The sequence below is a fragment of the Coffea arabica genome, chromosome 6c (genome assembly GCF_036785885.1).
Source record: "Coffea arabica cultivar ET-39 chromosome 6c, Coffea Arabica ET-39 HiFi, whole genome shotgun sequence".
Taxonomy (NCBI): Eukaryota; Viridiplantae; Streptophyta; class Magnoliopsida; order Gentianales; family Rubiaceae; genus Coffea; species Coffea arabica.
In genome coordinates this window covers 35,564,321-35,574,364 of record NC_092320.1, presented here as the reverse complement: position 1 = coordinate 35,574,364, position 10,044 = coordinate 35,564,321, and positions in this window count along the sequence as shown.

The window sequence follows — 10,044 nt, the reverse complement described above, 5'->3', positions numbered from 1 at the left end:
GCGGGACTAACCTCACGCTCCAGTGGCTGTGAAAATGAAATGTCTTGACAATCGGACAGTGGGATCAAACCCAAGCCTGCCGTGATGAACTTAATTTGATTTTTGATTTTTTTTTCTTTTTTTTTCTTTTTTTTCTGATTTTTTTTTATTTTTAAATTTTTCCTGATTGAGAGCGATTTGTCGAAATAATTTGCCTCAGTGTGATGAATTGGTCAGTGGGATTAAACCCAAGCCTGCCCAATGGGAAGTTGGCGGCACGAAGTCCAGGCCCAACGTGATCTTGTGAAGTTGGCGGCATGAAATCCAGACCCAATTTGATATTTGTGATGTTGGCGGCATGAAGTCTAGGCCCAACGTGATTTTTTTGAAATGTTGGCGGCACGAAATCCAGGCCCAACGTGATTTGGCATGTTGGCGGCACCAAGTCCGGGCCCAACGTGATATTTGGAATGTTGGCGGCACCAAGTCCAGGCCCAACGTGGTAATGTGATGTTAAGAGAAGGGGGGAACAGAATGATGCGCGGAGTGCATTGAAGCTTCGCCCACAAGAAATCAAATTTGATTTTTCAAGAAACAAGAATTTGAACTTGATTTTTGACTTTTGAATTTTTCCTTTTTTTGATTTTTTTTTCTTTCTTTCTTTTCTTTCTTTTCCTTTTCTGATTTTTCCCTTCCTTTAGAATTTTTCCAAAATAATTTGCCCCAGTGTCGGGTCCATTTTTCCTCCTTCTTTTTGCTTCTCTTTGCAGTATCGGCCTTCCGCCTCACTGGATGCTTTTCGTCATTTTGAACCATGAATACCTGTACAAGGGATTCATCAAAGTATGACATGCACTTAAATTCCAGGAAAAGAGCAGCGGGATTGATCCGAAAAATGTTATTATTTGATTTTGGACAAAAACCTCAAGTGTATTACAAAAATTTTGCCCCAGTATGGACTTATTTCATGAAATCTTACAAATAAAATTTTGCCCCAGTGTGGGCTCCCTTGATTGCAAAAATTCGTTCAGATGATTTCCCATTTATTTGAACAAAGAAAAACCGCACTTTCTAAAATTTAGAAAAGAATGCACATATACAACAATGTGAAGAAACTTTAAACGTCAAGTTTGAACTCATGCAGAAATTTCATGATGAATTCCTCGAAGTAACACCAAATTCAAGAAGATTTCTTCCTCACTTTTAGCATTGGTGTTTAGGGTAACGGGTCGCCATTTTTGGTTGGCTCATCTGTCAGGACCAATCAAGTGACTTTATTTTTGATTTGGAAATGGCTAAAGGAAAATGGGAGGTCAAGATTTGTCTCATTTTGTGCTCATTCGATATCACGTCTTCGCGAAAGCAAAATAGTTTGTCACCCTTATTTTTTTTCAAGAAAACTTAGTCAACATACAAGCTTTATAGGCTTGCAACAAAATGGGTAGAAGCGATAGCTAAAACTGTGAAAACTGGTTATACTCCCATGATCACGAATGATTGATGGATTTCTTACGAGCATAATCCTCACTTTGGATTGTCATGAAGGGATAAGTCAACTATGGACTTTATTAGCTTGTAATGTGGCTTGAAATGATAGTTAAAGAATAAAACTTTCAAGGACATTGCACCGAAGATCGCATTTTTTCAAAAATGGCTCTTATTTCATATTCAAAGATCTCGGACTTTGTTTGCATTTTTCTCATCATTCACCAGAGATTTCAGCATCGAATTGTTCTACATTTTTTCCTTGTTTTTCTTTCGCCTCTTTTCTTTTCCCTCGAGCTGATGGGTTTCCTCATACCCGAGTAATTCAGAAATACAGCTAAAATTTTCGGCATCAGAAATTTCTTGACAGGGCCATTGCAAAGAACAGAAGTCAGGACTTTCGGCTTTTGTAATGGGGTCAGGTGGGGTGCTTAGAAAAGTTAAGGCTCGAAAGCGGATTTCAAGAGTGGCTTAAAGAATCTGAGATCGCACTGTTACGCCAACCCTATTTTAGGGTTAAATCAGAATTTGCCCCAGTTTATGCTCAATTGAGGCTTTTTCTCTTTCATTTTCTTTCTTCTTTTGATTTTTTGGCTTTCTGCCATTTTTGAACTTTCACAAAAATTTGCCCCAATTTATTTTTGAACTGAGGTTCTCTTTTCTTCTTTTGCTTTTGATTTTGTGGCTTTTCACTTTTCACTTCTTGAAATTTTCCTTTTCAACTCAAACTTGCCCCAGTGTGGGGTTTGCGATTCTCAGGGGTTGCAAAACGAAGTATTTTATTCTGATGGCTCAAAAGGGATAACTAGGGATAGAATGTTTGATTGGAAAAAGAAGATAGCCTGACTTGTATTCCGTTCCTTACAATAACTCTGAAAGGAAACTTTCGTTAATGCGAAAATTTTTTGCATGTATCTGAATTAACTAACTGAGGAAGATCCTTGTTCATCCATATCTGTGAAACATAGGCGGTCCGTGCGGACAAATCTCTTCCTTTTCTTCTTCTTTTTTTCAAAATTGGAACCCAAGTGGAATCAAATTTTCCCAATCTGCGGTTCCCTTTCCCCTTTTTCTTTTTTTCTTTTTCAAAATTCCCCAATCTCCTTCCCCAATGTGGGGTGCGATCATATGTGCACTCGAAAAGAACCACCAATTTTTTAGCTCAAATGAGGATGCAAGGGATGATCAGTGTTTAGGTTGTAGAAATGACGGCCAAAGCATCATTCTTACACTTCATGACAATCAACGTAACGCAATGCTGAATGAAAATCCACTCCCTTTTGATATTTGAAAATTTTCCATGTAGGGTAGTGATCATCAAGGTGCTTATTTGAAACGAAATTATTCTTTTAAAGGCTCAAACGGGAGAGCAAATGATAAACTCTGTATAGATAGAGAAAAGAATGCTCGAAGTATCATTCCAAATTTTCAAAACAAACAAGAATAATGCACATTTTTGCTTTAACTTAGATGTGAATTGAATCGGTTAAACACAATGGATATTTTCAAACAAAGATGGCCCCAATTTGCAATTTATCAATCAATGTGACTGATTTTATTCTGGGGTTAAGTGAAGGAGAAAAGGTATCTCATTGGGCCTTTTGAGTGACCTTCTTTTTTTAGCACTCTTATTGGATGATTCGGATCAAAAATCTAGTGTACACAAGGATTTTAGAAAGCATACACTTGCGAATTTTCAGGCTGGAGGTTGAAAAAACTCTCAATTCGGTCTTATTTCTTAAAATTCATCATGAAATCTCTTAATGAGCTCAATAAAGGATGAAATGTACACGAGTATTATACAAGACAAGTAATTGTTTGAACAAAAACTTCATTATTGCCAATGTTTGAAAAATTTAAAGAGCAATACATATGAAAAACATTCTAAGGAACTCCTTTACACATGTATACACACTTTTCCCTCTTAATAGCCCCCTTTTCTTTGAGCAGTGAAATCTCTTAAATGTTTTACACGAGCGCCTTCAGATGAATTTTCGAATTCACATTGTAGGGCCTGCCTAAGAATCAAGTAATACTTGTAATTTTCAAATTTTATCAGATCAAAATTGTTATCAGATATAGAAAGGTATTTTCCCTTTATTGAAGTATTTTTATGAATGCAGGGAAGGGGGAAAACAAAAGAAAAATACCCTGAATTAGCAAGCAAGATTATAAAATCGGTATGCATGTCCTATGGGGGAACTCTTTTATGCCAAGGGTAGGCCTAGCATGAAAATGCAATCCTCTAGGGTAGGCACTATACCATACCTGACGGGTCCGATCAACTCATTGAGTGAGAAATAATTTTGAAAAATTTGGTCAATTGGAATGAGAAGAGACGTTTGTCAAAATGAGGACATCGTCCGAAGGGATTGATCACTTTTGATCGATACAAGAATTTGCAAAGACGCACGTGTTTGACCTTGATGAACTTCCTATCGAAGAGATTGGTATTCGTTGACAAAATTTCCTCAGTAAAGCGCGGGTCAAAACCCCAACTGATCAAATGGCTGGATGCAATGGATGGTTTTCCCAAAATCGACTAAATTTCTCAATTTGGAATTCGACATTGAAACCCTAATTAGTCAAATGGATTGAATGACATTGGCAATTTATTTAAAATCGACCGGATTACCCTAAAAAGGGAAACGGGTCAAATGAATTGAGTGAAATTTAATAACCTACTCAAAATTGACCGGATCATCCTAAAAAAGAAATCGGTCAAATGAGTTGAATGAAATCGAGAATTTATTCAAAATTGACCAGATCGCCCTAAAAAGGGTAAATTGATCAAATAGATTGAACGAAACTTGATTTATTCAAAATCGGCTCGGTTGCCCTAAAAATGGGTAAATTGGCCAAATGAATGAAATTGAATTAGTGATTTATTCAAAAATCGGCCAAATGACCCTAAAAAGGGTAAATTGGTCAAATGAATTGACGATTTATGCAAAATCGACCAGGTGACCCTAAAAAGGGTAAATTAGTCAAATGACCCTAAAAAGGGTAAATTGGTCAAATGAATTGACGATTTATTCAAAATCGACCAGGTGACCCTAAAAAGGGTAAATTGGTCAAATGACCCTAAAAAGGGTAAATTGGTCAAATGAATTGACGGTTTATTCAAAATCGACCAGGTGACCCTAAAAAGGGTAAATTGGTCAAATGAATGGATGATTTTTCAAAAATTGACCGGATGACCCTAAAAAGGGTAAATTGGTCAAATGAATGGTTTATTCAAAATTGATTATGAATTGACAAAAATGGATCGATTGAATCGTCCGGCCATTGGTGGCTTCAAAAAAATAGTCTATGAGTCTTCTAAAATCACGATTTGGCCTCAATTTATTTATTGTCTCAATAGGAGGCATTATTTGTGAATTTCTTCAAATTAATGTCCTTTACGCAAGGGATTTTTACCAAGTTTGATAAAATGGCCAAAAAGTGATTATTAGACGTTCATATTCCAAAATTCACTCTATGAAAATGATTGGATCCTACCTTACCTTGTGCACTACCCCTTTGGATGGTGCAAAATGTAAACGTGCAAGTCTCGTTGGATTAAGTATCCGAGACACAAGGTGGCTTATTCCTAACACGGGATCCCCTAAATGGCATTCCCTTTCTAAGGTTATGCATGATGCCATTTATTAAAGCGATGTAAATATGCAATTCGAAATGAAACGTGACCTAAGGAACCCTTTATTTGCCAGGGTAGGCCTAAAATGGTATTGCATTATTAATTTATGAACAAAATGTACCACAATTTTCAAACGTGCAATAACCTATCTACAAGGGTAGGTCCTAAAAGGAGGTCATGCCAGACCTCTTATTTCCTAACGTTTGTGAATGCAAAAGATAAGAAACAAGGAAACGTTAGTTCAACACATAATCACATAACACGTTGGACAATTAGATGATACAAAAGCAACAAAGAAATAAGGAAAGAGGGTGGGATCCCTCCCCTCGTGCATGGTGTCCCTAATAGGGTAAGGTCGACTCTACCCTAGGCAATTCTAAAATGGATGCGTGAGGTTGGGGTTCACTAATGCATCTAGACTCGACAAGCTCAGGTCCCCAAGCCTTCAGACTTGGAAACCAAGGGTCATCACTCCCAAGGTTCCTTGTCGGTGGCTCGAGCGATTCCCCAGACGTTGCTACGCACACGTCGTGTTACGGCTACCCGTCTGGGCGAATCTAAAAAATCCTCAACCTTCGACTAAAAACTAATAGGTCATCAACCTAAAGTTTAAAGCGGAAGATCGAGTGACCCCTCGGATCATGCTACGCACACGTCGTGATACGATCACATGTCCAAGTGGGTCGCCTAAAATCTAATAGGGTGGAGTGGCGTGACAAGCCACTAAAAGAAAAATAAATGAGGGGTAAAAATAATTAAAGCGTATGCGCGTATGCTAGTGCTCGTTTGGAGGGGAGGGATCAAGAACCAATGCGAGGCTCTAAGGTGACACACCCCCCCCCAAATGCAATGCGAGCGCGAGGTAAGCAAGTAAACATATATCCAATCAACCAATCATACATTCGTGAACGAGAGAGTAGTTGGATACGCGTGAAATGCAAAAATCCTAATAAAAGGAAAAATGCAATCCTAAACACCCAAATGTGATATATGAAAAGATTAAAAGAAGAAAAAGATTGATTAAATCAAACTTGCTCGGACTCTCGAATGTCCCCAGTGGAGTCGCCAACTGTCGCGCCCCATTTTTGATAAATAAATAAAATGGTTTAAAAATGTATTTTTTGATTCAATTTGTGATTGGAAAATGAATTTTGATTTAAAAGAAAAATGGGTCTAAATGGGGGTTTGAGAATGCGACGATTTGACCCAAAATGTAGTTTAAAAAGGGTTTTTGAAATCAAAATTGGAGTCGCCACTTGGTAATGAGTTAAGGTGTACCAAGTCACCTAAAAATGAATTTTTTAGGAAAAAGTTGTAAGAAACCCCTCTTAAACGACTCCTAGTCCACGTAAACCAATGAAAAAGGTTCGGGAGTCACATTTGACGAAGGGGAAGGCAAGGATAAAAATCCAAGGCACCCCTTCGACCTAGCCAAGGCTAGTTGCGTGATTTAATCAAAGATTTTCTTGTTTTAACCAAAGAATTTATTACATTTGGATGTGCTACATGAATGCAAAACCCTAGACCTAGGGGTATTGGGGGAAATTTCTCTTCAAAGGTTGAGTGGTGCCAATCACATTAATTGTGAAGCCCAATAACGATCCTTTGAAGGAGTCACGAATAATGCGAGTGGGATGCAAATGAATGGAATGCATGTATGTAATGTGAGGGCATGAGTTTGAAAAAGTAATAAAAGACAATAATGTGTAAGTGAGAGTGTGCACGTGAGTGGGCAAGGTGCGGTATGTGAAATGATAATATGGAGTGCATGTGTGCAAGTAATGACAAAAGTGCTCGTGTGCAAGTGAAAATATAAAGGTGCACATGTGCAAGATGGGAGAAAAAAAATGAAAGTGTGATAAGAGTATAAAATGGTAGAGTGGATGCATGATCCTAGGGAATTTATGCACATTGGGTACGGGGAGACCTAAATCGTGACTCAATTTGCCCTTTTATAGAGGGAATACAAGCGTGCTAAGGCTTAGAAAAAGCCACACTCGTCTATATCCCATATTTAAGGGGACTCTCAAGCAAATGAACCCTATAACTAGCATGAAATGCAAAAATCCTAAAATGGAGGGAAAAGGGGTTCGAGGGGCATGCAAAATGATAAAACTAAAAAGAATGCATGACATGTAATGAACATGCAAACATGTACTAACGAGGGGAAATCCCTAAGGGTCTAGCGTTGGACTAGCCCATTCTATGAATTCCGACTAGCGTTGGACTAGCGGAAACGTACATGAGCCACAACTAGCGTTGGACTAGTGTGGTGACGTCCATTCATCCATTACATTCATTCATGACTATAAAAAGCGAGTAGACATGCGAATCACTTATGAACACGTAGCACATAACACTTAGCATGCTCGACTAGATGCAAGAGCCTAATAAAACACTTGACACATAACACATAGGCATGCAACCAAGCCAATGGACCTATTACATTCACTAACTAAAACAAAAGGGGAAAGGGAAAATGGACCAAATTGCTCGTCACAGCCCTATCTATTACAAGCCAAGAGGTGTACACATACCCCATTAAAAGAATAACTTAATGAAAACAAAAAGTAAATGACATAAGTAAAAGGAATTAAAGAAAAGCTAGGAAAGCAAAGTAGACATGCAATTCACTTAGCACGTTGAGTCACATAAGAGAAACAAAAAAGATAAAAGAAATTATACATCCCTTGAAATGGAGCCCAAATGAAAGAATACGGGCTTATTTATCCTCCAAAATAAAAGAAATGGTCAAGGTACCAACTTATTTGGGAAAATTAAAGAAAAACATGCAAACACGGGCTCACATTGTCATGAAGCTCTTAAATTTTATGCATGAGGTGCAATTTAAACAAAGCATGGTAGTTAATTGAAGCAAACAAGCAATGAAGTTGTAAAATCAAAACTACCAAGGACCAAATTGAGGAGATTGTTCGATTGATTGGGTCATAGTAAAACAAGGGGAGACTTGGGGGGTTGGAATGCAATTTTTGGAAGTCATTTTCATACAAAAACCATGCAAACACGTAGAAGGCCCTCTGCAATTCTGGTTTCCTTTCCTATATGATATGCTGTGTTTCATTATTAACCAAATGCGTCACCAAACAAACATCAACAAACCACAAAATATCACTCCTAATCATCAACCAATTCGAGTGACAGTTCATTATAAGACTAAAACAGAAAATCTGGATTGGTGGCTACCAGAGATACAAGAAATATCAACCAAAGAAAGGAGTAAAGTGCTGCAATTTTCCAGTTGCAGCTTTGCCGCCACTCCCTTGATGCTTTGGATCAAAACATGCAACTTCGTCAATCATTTTGCACAAGATTTAACTAGCAAATTGGATGAATAAAACCCAGGTTCTTGTGACAATGCTATGAATCAAAGACATGAAAGCTAATGCAGCTTCATGCTATCTACGAAGGAAAAACAAATTTCTGCAATACTTTGCCCTTAAGATTTCAGCAGCCAAAACAAATTTCAAACGCAACTTGCTCTGAAAACACAATTTTTGATCAAAATAATGTCGTGAAACTAAGCAACAAGGACCATAACTAAAATGCAATCCTGCAAGTTCCGGCAATGCTATATACAAAGAAAATTCAGAATTTTCTTGTTTTCTGCTGCACTTTGCATTCGACAACTTTTGCACCTCCAAAAGGCTTTCAGCCAGCAAGGTTCATGCCAAGCCTTGATTCGTTTCTAATCCAACATGGCTACCATTTAATAACAGTGAGATTCCTGGAAGACTTCCATGCAAGTTCATGCAAAGCTTACGGGAAATCTGTTTCTGCAACTAGAGTGAATGCCGGCTGCATTTTTATCTTTAACCATAAATTTCAGAAACTAGCTCAAACTTTGAATTAAATAACACAACACACAATTTTGACATTCAAACCAGTAAAATGCAGGAAGAAATGATGCAAAATCAAGGAAATATTCATGCCAAGCAACGTAACATGCTTCAACAAAAATTTCAGCAAGATATGAAGCTTTCAGCAATCTGAAATTCATTTTCAGCAAGCATTTGATCCTTGTCCAAATATTTCAACCCCCCAACATGCAAATGAACTCTACTTCAAAACGTGATTCTACCTCATGGCATATGTGCACACGGTATCCCAATCACATGGCAAACAAATCACACACTTCAACAATGTAAAAAAAACTTCAGCCAACCGAAAGTGTAAGCCTGCTGCATTTTCTGTTTTTACAGGCAGTCATTTATCCAGGCTTCAAACTAAGCATTAAAACAAGCAACTTCCACATCCAACAAAACGGAAACAAAGCAGGAAACTATGCCAATTGTTATGAAACTTCATGCAAGCTCGAAGAGGATTTCTGCAACAGAGGGTCTCAGCAATTGATGAAGCCTTTTAGTAACCAAACTAACTGCAACTTTCATTTTTCAGGACTATGCTAAACGCAAATAATGAGAGCCAAATAGACAACATTCTTTCATCCAACAAGCAAACATGCATTGTATCATTAAGGCCCAGTCCTATACTCTGCATTCCCATGATTTTTCACCCAAATCACGCACAAAGGAAACCAAAAGGAGCAGCAGTGAACTCTTCACAGATCCATCAACTAATCCCAGAGAACTTTAACCCAGCAAGAAACCGTACAAATGACATGAGATTAAAACAATTTTCTGAACAATTTCCAGCAGAATCTATCCAAAGATCTTGAGAACCAAAGCAGACAATAATACAGGCTGTGAAATAGGTTTCCATCAAACGTAGCGAATGATCCAAAACTGCCGTACCATTAAATGAAAACGAATTGACTGACTTATCTAGTTTCCTCATATGCAAGTGCAGACAATCATCTTCAAGTATAATTTCCGATTGAACATTTCATCGAACAACATATGGGCTAAAGAAAATTCACCAATTTTTTGCTTAATTGAAACCGTAGTCATCCCCCAAAATTT